The 16,746-nt window shown below is 48.0% G+C and overlaps 1 long non-coding RNA gene across 1 annotated transcript in view; it reads left to right on the top strand.

The window, feature by feature from the left end:
* The window catches only part of LOC136148538 (uncharacterized), a 287,598-nt gene extending 273,163 nt beyond the window's left edge, over positions 1-14,435 (top strand). The window contains exons 14-18 of the long non-coding RNA XR_010659517.1: positions 559-639; positions 2,421-2,492; positions 7,307-7,406; positions 13,551-13,718; positions 14,352-14,435. This is a non-coding gene — a long non-coding RNA (uncharacterized lncRNA). The remainder of the gene's footprint in view (positions 1-558; positions 640-2,420; positions 2,493-7,306; positions 7,407-13,550; positions 13,719-14,351) is intronic.
* Positions 14,436-16,746: the final 2,311 nt, after the last annotated feature.

The following is a 16,746-nucleotide window of genomic DNA, read 5'->3' as shown; positions in this document are numbered from 1 at the left end:
TATTTATTATTATTATTATGAGGCTTCCCTCCTGTTATATGTTGGGTCAAACAAGAATTTTAGGACTAAAGGAACTAAGATGGGCCTGGTTCTCCATCTTTGGTGGCCACCGCCATCACCCTGGTGCCTCTTACTATAGGGCAGCACAGGTCAGTAGCAGTCAGTCCTCTGCCACCAGTGGCCCTGATGCAGCAGGCAGGCTCCAGAGGTGCACTTCTAGAGCTCACTGCAGCCACAGCCCCTCCCCTCCCCAGGCTCCCCAAAACATGGGAGCTTAATAATCAGTCCAACAGCCAGGGTCTGCCCTTTCAGAAGTGATGCAGTCTGGCCCAGAAAGGACAGCAAGGAAGCCCAGCAGTTTCTACCCTCAGACCGTCAGCCCACGTGGTCCTCTCTCCACCTCCTCCACTTTCTGCCCAAGCTCCAGCCATGACTCCTGCCACTTCACGAGTCCTCTCAAGTCCCCAAAGACCCTATGTGGGGACTCTCCTGGAGTCAAACATTTTGGGGGCGAGTGGGAAAAATTACATTTTCATTCTTCTGTGCCTCCTCTAACAGCAAAAATGAGTATCAACTTCGGTTTTCCTGGCCCACCTGTGTCCCAGTATGGAGAAAAGTGCTTCTCTCTGCTATTAGAAGGTAAGCTCTGGTGGGTTATATCCACGTCAGGTTCACTCTCTGGTTTTCCCTCAGTGTTGTGCACAGTTCAGCTCAGTCATGTCCGGCTCTTTGCAACCCCACGGACTGCAGCACTCCAGGCTTCCCTTTCCATCACCAACTCCCGGAGCTCACTCAAACTCATGTCCGTTGAGGCGGTGATGCCATCCAACCATCTCATCCTCTGTTGTCCCCTTCTCCTGCCGCCTTCAATCTTTCCCTGCATCAGGGTCTTTTCAAATGAGTCAGCTCTTCGCATCAGGTGGCCAAAGTTGTGCACAAAGCGTCCTTATTCTATGAGTATTTGTAGCAGAGAACCTCCATGGGGGCCAAGACACTTGATACCTGCCTCCCCTACAGCCATCCCCTCACCCCAAGCCACTGGGTTAAAATACTGCCAAGACATGCTGCCAGTGGGTGAGGGCAGACCAGCTTCTGGGTCCCTCAAGCCAGCTTTAAATCTGGGGAGAGGGGCCTGCCATCAGTCCCCCTCGCCTTCCTTACCTCAACTTAATGAGCAAATAAGGAAAGAAAATTAAAGCAAAAAAAATTAAACAGCTTTAGCTAAGATCAATAGAATTCTATAAAGCTCTGGGCTGTGGTATTGAGTGAGCCCAGAGTAATCCCCTGCATATTGCATGTTAAGTTAACTTGTAAGAGAAATATGCTCCTTGCTCAGCCTCACACCTTCCCCTCCACTGTGAATGAGGAAGCAGAGAACACAAATTAAAATAATGTTGATTTAGTTTTTAAAGGGAGTGCCCGGGAGCGTTTTCTGCATGGCCAGCTGAAAACCCCGGCCCCAGATGCACGGTGCCTCTCTCTGCACAATACAAAGAGAATATTTGATACCCAGAGCTCAACCCATGAGTGGATTTTTATTTTGTTTTTGGCTTTTGTTTCCTTTACGCATTCCTTTGGATTTCAAACTTTTAAACACCAACTCGAAAATTCCTTTTTCTGCAAAAGGGCTCTACTCTACCCCTGCAGGGTTCCCTGGAATCAGTCCTCGCCCATAGCCGTTTGTGATCTGGACGCTTTGCATATGGGAAGCAGGTGGGGAAGTTGACTGCCTATGTGTAGGTACAGTGTAGGTCACTGTGTCTTTTCATCCGTTTGGGTGCCCCCAGGTGATGGAGAGCTCAGGAAATCACGTCTTCAGGCTTGTTACTGGCAATTCAACCACCTCCTCAAGTCCTGCCGACGCCAGGTTTAAATTCAGACCATGGCAGGCACTGGAAGCCAGTGAGGCCCCTGGGGTGATTCCTTGTGAAATGAAGGCAGTCATGGTCAGCCATGGTGAAGAACTCTCAGGGCTGGAAAAGGAGGCTGAGTACTCAGGCAGACCTCTGTCATACCCCTAGCTCCGCCACTAATTAGCTGCATACCCCTAATGAAGTTATTTAACCTCTCTAAACCTCAGTCTCCCATCTTTAAAACAGGAGTTGTAATGCTCCCCTTGCAGAATGGCATTGAAGATTAAGTTAGATAAAGTGGTCAGGCCACTCGAGATGACTGTTTTCATGCTCTTTGTGCATCTCTGGCTCCACCAGCCAATGCTACACCTACACCCTACTTACATGACTGACCTTCCCACATACCTGCCCCAGCCACTGATCCTTCTAACCTTTAGATCAGAATACCTTCAACTATTGGCTTATTAAAGGAGTGTTGAGGGGCACGCCCCTCTGCTGATCTCCCTGGTAACTGATGAGCCAACCTGAAGTAATTCTCTCAGTAACTAGTAACCTCCCCTTCCCCAGAAGTAATGAAGACTGCTGCCCTGGCCTGTCTGCACACTCTGGGGTGTCACTTGGGGACTTGGCTTCAGACGTGTAAGTCTCCCACTCATTGGACCTCTGATGGCTGTGTCACTGACTCTAGGCCCTTTCTTTGGTCTTGCAACTGGGCAAGCACCGGGCTCATAGGCCTGTGAGGTACAGGCCAACATCTGGTAGAGCGGCCAGGAGACCGAGGAAACTCCCATGCGATGTTGGGAAATAAGGATGGGGGATGGGAAGTTGCAGGGGGCCATGCACCGACATATGGGGCCTAAAAGTTGTGGGGGTACTCTCAGAAAGGCCGTCCACTAGAACATGAAGTCATATTGAATGTGGAGTACTTTAAAACTTTAAAGACATAATAAAAGAGGAGTAGTAAAAATCCATAATCTTCCCAACCAGAAATAGGTACCATTATTGTTTTGGTGTAAGCATTCTGGACATTTGTTAATTTTCAGAGATACAAATATTTGTTAAAGCAAAGATGGGACCATCCTGAAACACTTTTGGTGTAACCCATTTCATTTATTTAACAACAGATCATTAACATCTTACTGTGTCATTCAATGTCCTTCTATTTTGCGACTTTTGTTAAGAACTGAATAGTTCTTAACTGATTGAACATATCTTCATGTTTTTAACTAGGCTCCTTCTTGAATATTCAGGCTATTTGCAAAGGCTATTCAGGCCTTTTACGAATGAAAGCATGATGAATTCCTTAGACATCTGTCTTTGTGACCAGGTTTGAATACTATCTAAAAATGAGTTTCTAGAAGCAAAATTCTGGGTTAAAGATACTGGAAAAGTCTAAAGTCTACCAGAAAAGGAGCTTGAAATAATGACATTGTGGGAGCAAGATCCAAACAAATTTCATAGCTACCTGACCTCCCTTTCTGACCCAATGAGGCCCCAGGCCTTGGACCAAGGCTGGAACTTGGGAACTAGAGGCGGCCAGAGCGGGGAGGCCTCCTCTGAAATGGCCTGGGGGAGGGGGTGGAGAGATGAATAGAGGCAAAATTATGTGATGTGCCATCACCACCGGTGGCTGTTTGACCCCAGGCAAATGTTTTAATCTTCATGAGGCTCTGGGAACTCTGCAAAGTAAGAATAGTAGTTTTTTCCCACCCACTTTGGGGGCTTGTTATGAGGATCTAATGAAAGGATATCTGTGAAAATGCTTTGCGAAGAGCAAATGAAACTAGGGAGGAGCTGTTCTATGGGCAACTCGGGAAAATTGAACAGTTTTTCCAAACCTCTAGAGACTAGCTTCTCAGTGTGTGGCTCTGAGCTTTTATTTGCAATGATATGAATTCCCAAAACATCAGACACACCCACAGTCAGATGTAAGTACAGAACACACCCGAGCCAAGGGTGCTGGGAATCCTGGCCCCTCTCTATTCAGGGTTATTCACCCTGGACCTGCCTTCCTTCCACCAGGGCTGTCAGCTGCCTGAGATACAGATTACAGATGCCACATACCAGCCCCCAAAGCACCAGCCTGGAACCTTTGTCCATCATCCATGTCACCCAGTTATCAGGTAGAAGGAAAAAGGAAGAAGACAAGCATATTTGCCAGTTTATCCAAGTCTTCTAGGCTGTTTGGGACATTACCAGATACCCCTTAATTCTGGTCTTGTGAAACTTTCCAGAAAGATGGCTGAGGCTGGCTTTCCTTTCTGCAGCTTGAGCTCTCAATCTGGCACAGTGTCTGCGACCATCTCTTCTCCAGGGCATGTTCTTGTGTCTGGAGGAGTGAGAGGTGCATCCGAAGAACCAAGACCAGCCACAGAGAAATACAGCAGCTCTCCCCTGGTCTGCCAGAGCAATAAGCCAAGTTTGTTTGGCTCCAGACAGTCCAGTTTTGCCACCCATTGGGGGCTTTGGCTGGGGGGAGGGCAGAGCTGGGCTACTGCTGGAGAGAGTGCATTCATTCACAAGTCAGTAGAGGACTTTCCCTGGATGCTGGGGCCAGAGCTAAGCACTGATGCAGAGGTGTGAGAGACAGCGTCTTCTCAAGGAGCGTATAGAGCTTCTTCCTCGTGGAAGAAGCCCTCCGTCTCTGGGCCGATGCACCACATCCACCTTAGCCCCTTCTCCTCACTCTGTCAGCCTTTCTGCTCTGGACCTTTCCAGCCTCAGTGCCTCCAACCGCCAAGGGGTATAGGTTACATTTTCTAAAATCTCTCACCATGTCCATTCCCCCCAAAGCTTCAGAAGGGTCAAGACATTTCTTCAGTTCAACAGTCACTCAGCTGAAACATTGGACAGAGTGACACATGAGCTATTAGTTCCCCTCTGGCAAACAACCCATACTTGGGGTTCACACACCAGGAAATGTAGCCAGCTTTCCTCAAAAGAGATCTTCCTGTGATGACAGCTGACTCAGGTCCTTGCAGTGAGCTGGGCCCTGTTCTCTGGGTTCTGTTGATAGTTATAGAACTTCCCAGTCTCTGTACGGTGAACCATTTAATCCTCACAGCATCCCCAGGAGGTAGATGCTCTCATCACCCCCATTTCACAGACGAGCAAATGGAAGTACTGAGAGGTTAAGAAACTTGGTTGAAGTCTCACAACTCGGATGTGACCCAGTCGGGATTTGAAGCCAGGCTATCTGGCTCTAACTTCTGGCTCCTGATCACAATTGTCTAGTGCCTCTCCATCTTTCTCTTTTATAGGCTGAAGGTGAAGAATGGATCAAAGTGTCAGAAAAGAATTTAGTCATCTCAGTATGTGAGCAAATGTGTGTAGCACCAATCTCTGGAATTCAGGGGGTATTTGTCATGCGTTGACGTCAGCTTTCAGTGAACCAAAATTCTATAGACAGCAGTCAAGGTCCCACTTAACAAACTTACATATATATATTTAGAAATTTGCCAGTCATTTCTTTATAATAAATGGAAGCTTCAAGGCTCACGATTCAGAAAGGAGAGAACTAGCCAGGATAAAAAGTATCATAAGGCTGTGTAGACACTGTGTTTTTTATTTTGTGTCATGAATTTCACAAATATTTACTAGGCACCTGTTATGGTCTGTTAGTGGCTAAGGATATAGTGATCAGAATGGACAAGGTCCCTGTCTTGTGTAAAGCCCCTGTAGTTGGATGGGAAAGTGTCCTCTGGAAAGAATTTCTATTACCTTTTGCTGCACAAATAACGACTCCAAACTTAGTGGCTTTAGACGACAGCAGCCATTATTTGCTCATATTCTGTAACTTGAAGAGGCTCAGAGGGGATGGCTTAACTCTGTGGCATGTGTATCTGCTGGAGTCTCTTAGGCTGCTGTATTCACCTGGGGAGATGTCCATGGAGGTGTCACCCACGGGTTTGGTAACTAGTGCTGGCTGCAAGCTACTGTGGCTCAGGTTTCTCTCTCCCTCTGGTAATCTATATTGGCTTCTTTACCAAATAGTAGCTGGTTTCCAAGAGGGAAGTCCCAAGAAGATGAGCCCCATTGTGCAAGGCTCTCTGCTTGCATCCGGCTTGCTTATGTCTCGTTGACTAAGCAAGTCACAAGGCCCAGCCCAGAGTCCATAGGAGAGGGGACCACACAGGGAGGCATGGTTCACGGGGGGCCAGTGGTGGTAAACCTCACAGGCTGTCTGAACCCACCAACAGCCTCTCCCAGGTAACTGAATCTGGCTGTGTTCCTGGCTCCCACCCTCCCTGTGGAAATTCCAACCTGGAGACTGACACTAGAGAGAAGCTTCTGAGCCAGTGGGGAAGGGCCAGGAACCTCTTTCCATCAGATCAGAAATGTACCTTCTCTATCATCACCTCTGTGGATCACTTTCAAGATATACCCTCAGGGTCCCCATCTTAAAAATAATCGCACCCTCCGCCATCTCTCCATTATAGCTGCATTCTTTGGAGAATACATTCATGTCTGAGTGGAATAGAGACATCTTTAGTTACTGAACCCCAGCCCAGCTGTGTGTGATTTGGTTCATAACACATAATTGTAACAGGATCTGTCTGGACCACTGCTAGCCTGGAGGAGAGCTTAAGGGCAGTTCAAACAGAATTAATCAAATGGTTGGAGCGAAGTCGCAGAGTACAGAGAACAGCTTCCCTGTGGGCTGGTCACGGACATGCTGTGAAGGCAAGTCCTTGGTAGACGGCAGGAAGAAGAGGTCGCAGGGCCCTGGGTGGGCCAGTGAGAACCAGAGGGTGGGCTGACTGCAGGGATTGGGATGAGGGTGGCTGATGCACACCCCCATTAAACATCTCCTCCATCACTTTCCCTTTGCTCAGTTTCCCCTAATCCCAATGATTTTTCTAGTGGGGTACAGGCAGGAATGGGAATCCCTGGAAGCTCAGTCGTAAAGAATCCACCTGCCAAGGGAGGAGAACTGAGTTCGATCCCTGGATCAGGAAGATCCCCTGGAGAAGGAAATGGCACACCACTCCAGTCTTCTTGCCTGGAAAATTTCATGGACAGAGGAGGCTGGCAGGCTACAGTTCATGGGTTTGCAAGAGTCAGTCACGACTTAGTGACTAAACCACCACCACCACAAGCAGGTACATCTTGCTCTTAATCCCGAATTTCTCCTCTATCTTTTGTCAGTTAGTTCTTTCTTTCCTCACAGGGTCTAGTGTTTGGACCTCAAAGCCAAGAAGAAGTTCTCTTTTTCTTTGCCTTTCCCTATCACATTCTTTCCTGAGGGAATGAATACAGAAAGACTAGCCTAATTGAAGGGGGCAAAGGGCCAGAGAAATTATAATGGGGAGAAAATTTTGTTGACATTTCCAAAAATTATTATCCCATTGTGTAAGAATGCATAACCTAACCATATGCTGAAACTTATATTGGTCTCATCCCTTTGGGTGGGTTCAACCATGATTAACAAACCCTTGTATTGTCTTCTTAAGTTCAAGAACCTCTCCAGGTATTTTTATAGCAAGAGTGGGCTAAGTGGGAGTGACCTGCCTCTTGTAGTCAAGATTCTGGCATCCAGATAGGAAAAATGAGGTAAGTAACTCCCCTTACAAACAGATTTTTCTCTATTGGCAACAGCAGTGTTTGCAGGAGGATAGGAAGTGACATGATCAAAATTGTATTTGGGGGAAGATTAATCTGGCAGCAACATATTAGGCTGGTCTGGAGGTGAGGGATCTAATAATAATATCTATGAATTATATAGTATCTAATGTGACCCTGTAGTAGACACTTGATGTAGTCTTTCCCATTTCATCCTCACACACCTTCAAGGCTATGCATTGTTTTCTGAATTGTGCAGATAAGGAAACTGAAGTCAAAGAAAGCTAGACATGTGCCCCAGAGTTTCACTGTACTTTGCTGCCAACAGAGTGGTAGCCACTCTGTCGTGTCCGACTCTTTGCAACCCCATGGCCATAGCCCACCAGGCTTCTCTGTCCATGGAATTCTTCAGGCAAGAGTACTGGAGTGGGTTGCCATGCCCTTCTCCTGGGGATCTTCCTGACCCAGGAATTGAACCCAGGCCTCCTGCATTGCAGGCAGATTCTTTACCATCTGAGCCACCAGGGAAGCCCTGCCCCAGAGTTTAACTGCAAATAAGTGGTAGAGTCAAGATCAAGTTTAGATCCATGTGGCTCAACCGCTCCCTTGTCTCTCTGTTCAAAGACACTACGATAGCATAGATGAGAAATGATGACAGCCAGAACTAGGGATTGAGAAAGGTACAGTGAAGAGCACAGTGGGACAGAAGACCTGGGTCAGAGGAATCCAACAGGCTCAGTATCAGCTTGAAGTCGGATTGAGCTGAGGCTTCTCTGAGTCCTTCTGCTTGGACCACTGACCACATACATTGAAACTGCATTGGCCCTGGAGTCCAGAGACAGCTTCTCAAGGAGGGAGATAGGCTAGGAGGAACAAATTCAATTGGGTTTTCCTGGTGGTAATTCTGTTCTGTTTCAGAAAAACTGATAAATCCCACACATTTAATAGGCCAGGAATGAAGGGTAATTATTTACTAATTATCCACTATTTTAAATCCATCTCTTCATTTGTATATGCCTGCTATGCTAATTCACTTCAGTTGTGTCTGACTCTTTGTGACCCCCATGGTCTGTAGCCCATCAGACTTTCCTCCATCCATGGGATTCTCCAGGCAAGAATACTGGAGTGGGTTGCCATTTTCTTCTCCAGAGACATTTGTGTGTTCTCTTATTCAAATAATCAGGGTGGGGTAGGGGTGCATGGCATAAACAGAAAGCAGGAAATCCTGGAAAAGACATTAGTCACTATTCCATAGTGAAGGCAGTGTCCTGCTATAACCTGCCAACCACTGAAGAGGCCAACCCTGACACACGCACCTCTTTTGGTTTCTATCACTGACCAACGTAGCACCCCTCCCAGAGTAGACATTTAGCACAAGCATTGAGATCATGATATTGACAAGGCCTCCCAAGAGACATCTGACTGTCTGGTCCAGACCCTAGATTCATGGATGGGTTACGGGTCCCTGAGCAAGTCATTTAATGTCCTGGTGCCTCTATTTCCTCATCGAAAGGACAGGAGAGGAGTGGGACTTACCCCACTGGGTAAGTAAATTTAGTGATCTATATGTAGAGGGCTTAAAGCAATGTATTCTAAAAGTATTAGCTATTATTATTAAACACCTGGCTCTCATTAGGATCAACTACCTTGTCTGCACCACAGGCTCCTGGAGGTGGTCTCAGGGACCCGTGGGTTACTAGATGCAGGACTTTTATTAGACCGAAACAGAAGCTCATTGATGTGAAGAAGCTCACAGCTCTCTGAACCAGCTTGCCTCCCACCTTCGTGGCCTCCCCACCTATGAGGCCGCTCAGCTCTGTGCCTAGACTGACCCTTTGGTGGTGCGGGGAGCCTCCCACTCTGAGACTGTCTCCATTGTTGCAGGCACCTCCTCTCTTCCCGGGACACCCTCACTGAACCCTGCTTTGACCCTCTCAGCCACGCTGAGAAAATCTACTTCAGCTGCTTCTAGCCTCTCCAGCCAAGTGGCCCATAAGTGCTTCAGGAAAGCACTCGGGCTTCCCAAGCAGACGAGAAAGGAGGTGAATGGTAGCCCTGGCCGACACTTTTGGAGGGACCCTGGAAGCACCCTGTCTTGCACCCCTGCTGGTCACCTCTCCCCTTTTGAATTTCCTGCCAGGAGCCCTTTGATCTACTTCTGAGAAAGCCACTTTCACTTGGTACAAGAAGTTCCATCCTCTCTCTGATTTCCTACCTCTCCTTCACCAGTCATCCTCCTGCTCATCCCTACTAGCTCAATGTCTTCTTGTCTCTGCTGAGGTCACCCCTCAGGTTACCCATCCTAACTCTTGAAAGCATTTTCTCTGTGGCTCATTTTTGTCCACTCTTGGGCTTCCTTCTCTCATGCTCGTCTGGTCACATTCATCTGATATGAATACACAGCGTGTGTATGTGTTAGTCACTCAGTCATGTCTAACTCTTTGTAATCCCTTGGACTATAGCCCACCAGGCTCCTCTGTCCCTGGGATTCTCCGGGCAAGAATACTGGAGTGGGTTGCCATTCCCTTCTCCAGGGGATCCCAACCCTGGCATCGAACCCGGATCTCCCGCCTTGCAGGTGGATTCTTTACCGACTGAGCCACCGGGAAAGCCCAAACACCCGGCATTCATGCCAACTTGAGAGGCTTAACCCTGACCCCACTGACCTGGTTAGCCTGTGTCATTATTCCTTTTCTGTTTTGAACCTTTGGATCTAGAAGTAGTTATGTTTGCAACAATAGCCTCCTCCTCTCCCATTGTCTCCCTAAACCCTTTTCTCCAACTGGTGTCCACCTTCAGGTGCTACTGACAGTTCTCTCTCAAGAGTTGTCAGAAAAACCCCAACCTCCAAACCAAATGACTGTTTCCTAATCCTTAATTCTCCAGACCTCTCAGAAGTATGTGTCTGCATTGGACACATACTCCTCCTTCAAAACCTGCTCTTGATTCCCCAGTGCCTCACTTCTCTGGTTCTCCTGCCTCTCTGAAGTCTCTTCATCTCTGTTCTTAGTGGACTTATTCCAAAGCCTGAGACTGTTCCCTTCAGTGATCCCATGTCAGCAACTCTCCAATCTAGAGCTGCCTGCAGAATATTTCCACTTGGTATCTAATGACCAGATCCAACCCAGAAGTCTAAAATGTAGTGATTTGGCCCCTGACCCATTGGCTTTCCCATTTTCCATCTGTATTTCTCTCAGTGGTACTGTGGTGTTTGAGGAACTCAGCTTGCAATCTGTAATTACCAGTGATCTGAGTCTTCTCTCCAATTGCCAGGTCCCTCAGATGTCAGGGTTCATCCCCTAAGGGTGTCTTTCCATTTCCCCTGCTGTCACTGCCATCAGGGCCTCCACATTTTTCCCTGGATCATCACAAACTGACCTCTCCCTTTCCATTCTGCCCCCAGCCGTAGTTGGACTTAAACTCTGTCTTTAGTGGTTATGGAATGATTTCCGGAATTCAGGTCTCATTTCCCTAAGACTGGAGGACAGTGATGGCATCACCTCCATTCACCAGTCCCAGCATGGGGCCAGGTCCATAAAAAAAATTGTCATTAGCTGTGGCCCAAGACATGTCTTTACAGTAGTTGTGTCCAGGGCAATGATTGTAACTGGTCTGTACCATCCCCTTTCCCTGGTAGCAATGGTTCTATGACATCAGTCAACTTCTGGATTCACTCTGACCAACACCAATGATCTTTGCTTACAGTCCTTAGACTCCCTAATCTCTCTTGACACTATCCTGCTACTTGCTCTAAATGTCTTCTGCTGTAGACTGTGGTCCTTTATTTAGTTATGAGAACTTTTTAAAGGCAGGAACTACATCAATTTTGCCAATACTGAATGGAGAATTGTGTGTGTTAAGAAAGGTGATAATCTCCAGGGCCAGCACACTAACATTTAAACATTTATGCTCACATTATTTCCCCAGTTATCCCAAAGTTCTCTATGCAAAATAACAATATCTCACATTTTTCTGAATGTTCCTCTTTGTGTGTGTGTGTGCAATAGGAAAAAATTAGTTTCCACAGACCAAAGTAAAAAAAAATCCAAGTTGGAAGGATCTTAGTTTTGCTACCATTAGCTTAAAAAAAGACCGATTAAAGACAAATGTGCCCATGAGTCCACAGGAGGTGATTAAGCAGTCACGCTCCTCGCCCTCGGGGAGGTCATTACCTTGAAGAATGAAGCAGCCACTGCAGTTCCTATTAATGGTACATATTGACTATATCTGTTTTCGAAATCCCTTCTCTTAAGGACGGGGCACGTCCCCCAAGGCCACCACACTCTACGCAGCCCACCCAACCTCAGTGAAGGTTATGACCTATAGGCTGCCCTGATGCCACCTTGCACTTGACCTCACAGTGGTGAACAGGGAGGCTCAGTCTGTAGTGATCAAACACATACAGAGGGTAAAAACACAGGTGTCAGTGACTGCAAAGGAGATGGCAGACCCCAGGCAAAGAGCCTAGCGGGTACCATTCACTTGAGATGATTCTGAAGACTCAGAAGTATCAGCAGACCAGAGGCAGTGTGGCTGGAAGCAATCTCTGCTCTGATACTTGGTAGCTGAGGGACTTTGGGTAAAGCATTTGTCCTCAAGTCTCAGCTTCCTCATCTGAAAAGCATCCACCTTGCAGGGCTGCTGTAGGGATGAAAGAATGTCGAACAAGATTTCAGTGCATCCTTCATGCATCTGTAGGCATTAAGTCGTTTAATTCTCTCAACAAACCCCTGAAACTAGTAGTATTATGATCCCCATTCTACGCTGGAAGGAAATGAGAAGCAGAAGGGTAAGCAAATTGCCTCAGGTCACCCAGATGACAACTGATGACTATGCACAAAGCCACTAGCACAGAGGAGCAGCTGCTCTAAAAGGCTCGAGTCAGTAGAGGAGACCAGCTTGGAGGGGGTCCAGAGCAGTGACGTGTGTGACACTCCCACGGTCTAGGAACAGAGAGCGCATTGGGCAAAGATCACCCTCTGATGTGTCAAAATCAAATCTGACTGGTTTTCCCCCCTTCCTCTTAATGTGATTGTGTAAGTGTGTGCACATGTGTGTGTGCGTGTGTGTGTGGCAGGAATGAGGAGGCTCAGGAATGGGGTGACACCCTCAATGTATCTTTGGCCCCTCCACAGCCACTGCCCTGGAACCTCTGCCTTCAGACAAGCACAGGTGACAGGAGCCTTAGGGAGAAGTTTGCTTCATCCCTGACTCCCTCTCTGGCTACTGGTCCATCTCTTCTCTTCCAAACTAGCTCCTGTTTGATCTGTTTATACTTTGGGGATTCAGGTTAGGTCTTGTTTGGGAGGAAAGAGTTATGCCACTTTATAAAAACTTGAAAAATCACCAGTGAACACATATTCTTCATATAAGGGTCATTTAGATCAACCAGGTTTTTAAGAAAAGTTGGGGCCAGTAGTTGGAAGTTTAAGAGTTTCTGGGAAAGAGCTGAGCTTAATAATGAAATAGAGATCTCCATCCATCTTGGAAATAAAATGCCTGTTATCTGCATGTGCGCTCAGTCACTAAGTTGTGTCCGACTCTTTGCAACCCTGTGGACTTAGGAACTAAGATTCAAAGTTGCCTTGATGAGGCCCTGGCTCCCAGGGGGTTTTCAGGTAGGGGGAAGATAAACACATGGAGAGGAGTGTGAGGCGGGGATTAAACAGGTACTGGGAAGACCAGGGGTCGGGGTGCTGAAGCCTCATGCAGTGAAAATGCTAGAACCCCTGGTTTGGTCAGTTGCTTCCCCAGCAGCCCTGCTAGGAATAATCCTGCAGCTGACTTCACTCACCCTAAGACTCCAGAAGTTCTCCACTCAAGCTTTCCTAGGACTGATCCAATTCATGACTCTGCCTCTCTAGGACCCACGCAAGGAACTGAAAGCCTGATATCGGCCTATAATCTGCATTTTTCACCATCAATGTACTGGGATTTGTACTGGGTTCATTGCTATAGATAAACACAGCCTGAGACACAGTAATAAGTAGTCACTGAGGTTTCCCTTCTGGCCAGAGCAACTCTGAGGGGCAGGGGAAGGTGATGAGCTGAAGAGGAAAGGCAGTTTCCTCACTGAAGGAACCAGGGGTGGATAGGGTGGGGAGCCTATTTCCTTCTACTCTTTCTTTTCTTAAGGTGGAGCCCCCCACAGTGGGATTAGTGTTCTTCTAAGAGGAAGAAGAGGCCAAAGCCCACTCTCTCTGCCACATGAGGGCACAGCAGGAAGGATGTTGTCTGCAAACCAGAAGAGCCCGTCATCATCCCTGAATCTGCTGGCGCCTTGACCTTGGACTTACCAGAACTGTGAGAAATGGCTGTTACTTAAGCCAGCAGGGGGTGGGAGGGATAGTTTTGGTTTTGCTCTCTGCTGCTTATCTCTTGCTGCGCAGCCTGGTTCCTAACAAGCCTCAGACGGATACCAGTCCATGTCCCAGGGGTTGGGGACCGCTGGTTTAAGCCACCCAGTCTGCGGGGTTTTGCTACAGAAGCCTATAGGAAGGGTAGGAACCTTCCTGCAGATAAGAACTAGGATCTGGTGTGGAAGGAGCTTGGGAGAGTGGGGAGTCTTTGTCTTCTTGCCTATTTTAATACCCCATCAAAGGTCTCCTTCCCACACCAGCATGCCAGAATCAGTCAGCCCCAACTTTGCTAGGCCTTGAAGGCTGGTTGTCATTTATTGGTTGGACAGTTGTGTCCAATTCTTTTGCGACCCCATGAACTGCAGCCCGCCAGGCTTCTCTGTCCATGGGATTCTCCAGGCAAGAATACTGGAGGGGCTTGCCTTGCCCTCCTCCAGGGGATCTTTCCAACCCCGGGATCAAATCAGAGTCTCTTGCATCTCTTGCATTGGCAGGCAGGTTCTTTACCACTAGCGCCACCTGGGAAGCCCCTTGAAGGCTGAGCTCCTTTGAAAGAGGCTTTGTTTTGTAAACCTAGGAGGCTGAAAACTTGAGCCCTTCTGAGAACAGATCAGAATGGAACTCCCTCTGGAGACAGTGTGTGGCTCGGCTTGGACACAGAGAAACACAAGGACGAGAAGAGAGCCAGCAGGTTAGATGGCAGAGAGGAAATATCTCAAGACTCCCACTGGAGGCTGTTCCCCTCCCCTCCCGCCCCCACCCGCAACCAGAGCACTTCATTTCCAACGAAATATGAATCGAAAGAGTGTTGGGCACCACACGGTAATGAAAATCCATGATTCAACTGTGCGTTCATAATTATTTCATAAATAAATGGCTTCTGGAGAACTGCATCTGTCTCTGGCCACGGAGCGTCTGTCTTTCACTAATGTATGCCGGCCTGCACAGAGCCGGCCCACGAGCCCCACTCACGGCCGCCTCTCCTTCTCTCCATCACTGTCCACCCAGAGGTTCTTGTGGTTCAGAAGGAGCTGCAGCCCCACACTCCTCCTCGAGGCTGATGGCTCGTCAATAACATTAGCCGGCATTATGGGCCGCATCGGGGTAGAGCAGAATCAATACGGCCAAGTAAAAAGTCTAATCAGTTGACATGGCCATCCTCAGCAGGCCTCGCATTACAAGAAATGAGTTTTCTTGAGGAATCAGCGTCAGGGTTGCTTAGGTGTCCCACATCCAGATGTCCTAAGATTTATAGCTTTGCATTAAACGGGGTCGGTGGGGGAAAGTGAAATGGTAACTGGGGTTAACTGCAAAATAAATGGGGGGTACCTGGGCCACTCCACTGATGGGGAGGGAGGCACGTGGCTGGGGGAGCAGCCTTCGTGGAACCATGCTCCCCACAAGCCAGTCGATCCTGCAGCTCATACCACTATTCCATTCCTAGGGGCAGCTCCTGCTGAATGATGGGAGGTCACTTCTCCTTTGAGGGGCTGCTTAGCACTCAGGCACTGCCACGGTCACCCCTCCTCCTCTCCTTTCACCTAGAGTCACCTGCATGCCACCGGAGAAGAGAGGAAGATGCAGTAGATCTGTCACTCTTATGAACTCAGACACTCATCTTTGTCCATTTGTCTGGTCAGTGGTAAAGAACCTGCCTGAAATGCAGAAGACCTGGGTTCGATCCCTGGATCGGGAAGATCTCCTGGAGAAGGGAATGGCAACCCACTCCAGTGTTTTACCTGGAGAATTCCATGGACGGAGGGCTACAGTTCATGGGGTTGCAAAGAATCAGACATGACTGAGCAACTAACTCTTTCCTTTTCTGGTGATCAGAGGGAAGCCACATTCAGTCACTTGACAGGCAAGTGTCATCAGGAGCCTTTACTGGGCTCAGTCATTTTTAAGACAACCTATCAGAGGTAGGTTTCACCACAGATTTGCCGTCTTCCTCTTAAAGGGACAGCCCCATGGTACAAAGCCAGGGGGAGAATTCCAGTAGCCCCAGGAGAGCACTCACCTACTTAATCTCACCTCTTGTGAGCTCACACAAGCCTTTTGTTATTTATTTATTAATTTTGGCTGTGTTGGCCCCTTGTTGCTGCATGTGGGCTATTCTCTAGTTGTGGTACACAGGCTTCTCACTGCAGTGGCTTCTCTTGTTGCAGATCACAGCCCCTAGGGCACTGGGCTCAGTCATTGTGGCACATGGGCTTAGCTGCTCCATGGCATGTGGAATCTTCCTGGACCAGGGATTGAACCCATGTCCGCTTCATTGGTAGGTAGATTCCCAACCACGGGACCACCAAGGAAGTCCCACACAAGCCTTCTGACCTCAAGTTCACAACATAGATCAAGGGCGAGGGAAAGTGAAGGCAATTCAAAAGAATGAGAAATGGTCTCTTCCCCAAATTGCTGGTGGAATAAAGGGAGGACACAGGCAAAGGCCAAAAATGGCTATTTTATCAGGCAGGCTGAGAAACAGTCTCTTTCATTCATTCTTATAGGAAACAAAGATATTGAGGACCTACTATGTGCTGGCATTGTTCGAGGTGCTGCAGTAGATCTGTGACAAGGTCCTTGTCCTGGGGAGCTCAGACTTTTGAGGGGGTCAGCAAATAATGAACAATTTCACAGGTGAACATAGAGTTTCAGGAAAATTCTATGAAGAAAAATAAGGCAGGTGATGGAGAAGGCGGTGGCGATGAAAGGGGAGCTGCTGCTGTGAATGAGGATGGTCAGTGAAGGCCTCGCTGAGGAGGCACATTTGAGTAAAACTGTAAAACAAGGCCTGGCTGAGAAGATAAAGTGCAAAAGTCTTGAGCAGGCCAGGCATGTCCCTGGGGAGTTTAAGGAGGCGTTAGGAGGTCAATTCAAGGAAGGAGAGAATGGCAGGAGATGGCACTGGGGAGGGAGCCAGGGGCCAGAGCCCATAGGGTCTTCTGGGCAAGAAGGACTATGGTTTCTCTCTTGAA

This window comes from Muntiacus reevesi, chromosome 17 (genome assembly GCF_963930625.1).
Source record: "Muntiacus reevesi chromosome 17, mMunRee1.1, whole genome shotgun sequence".
NCBI lineage: Eukaryota > Metazoa > Chordata > Mammalia > Artiodactyla > Cervidae > Muntiacus > Muntiacus reevesi.
Note: the sequence above shows the minus strand (reverse complement) of the source record. Positions and strands in the feature narration are given on the sequence as shown.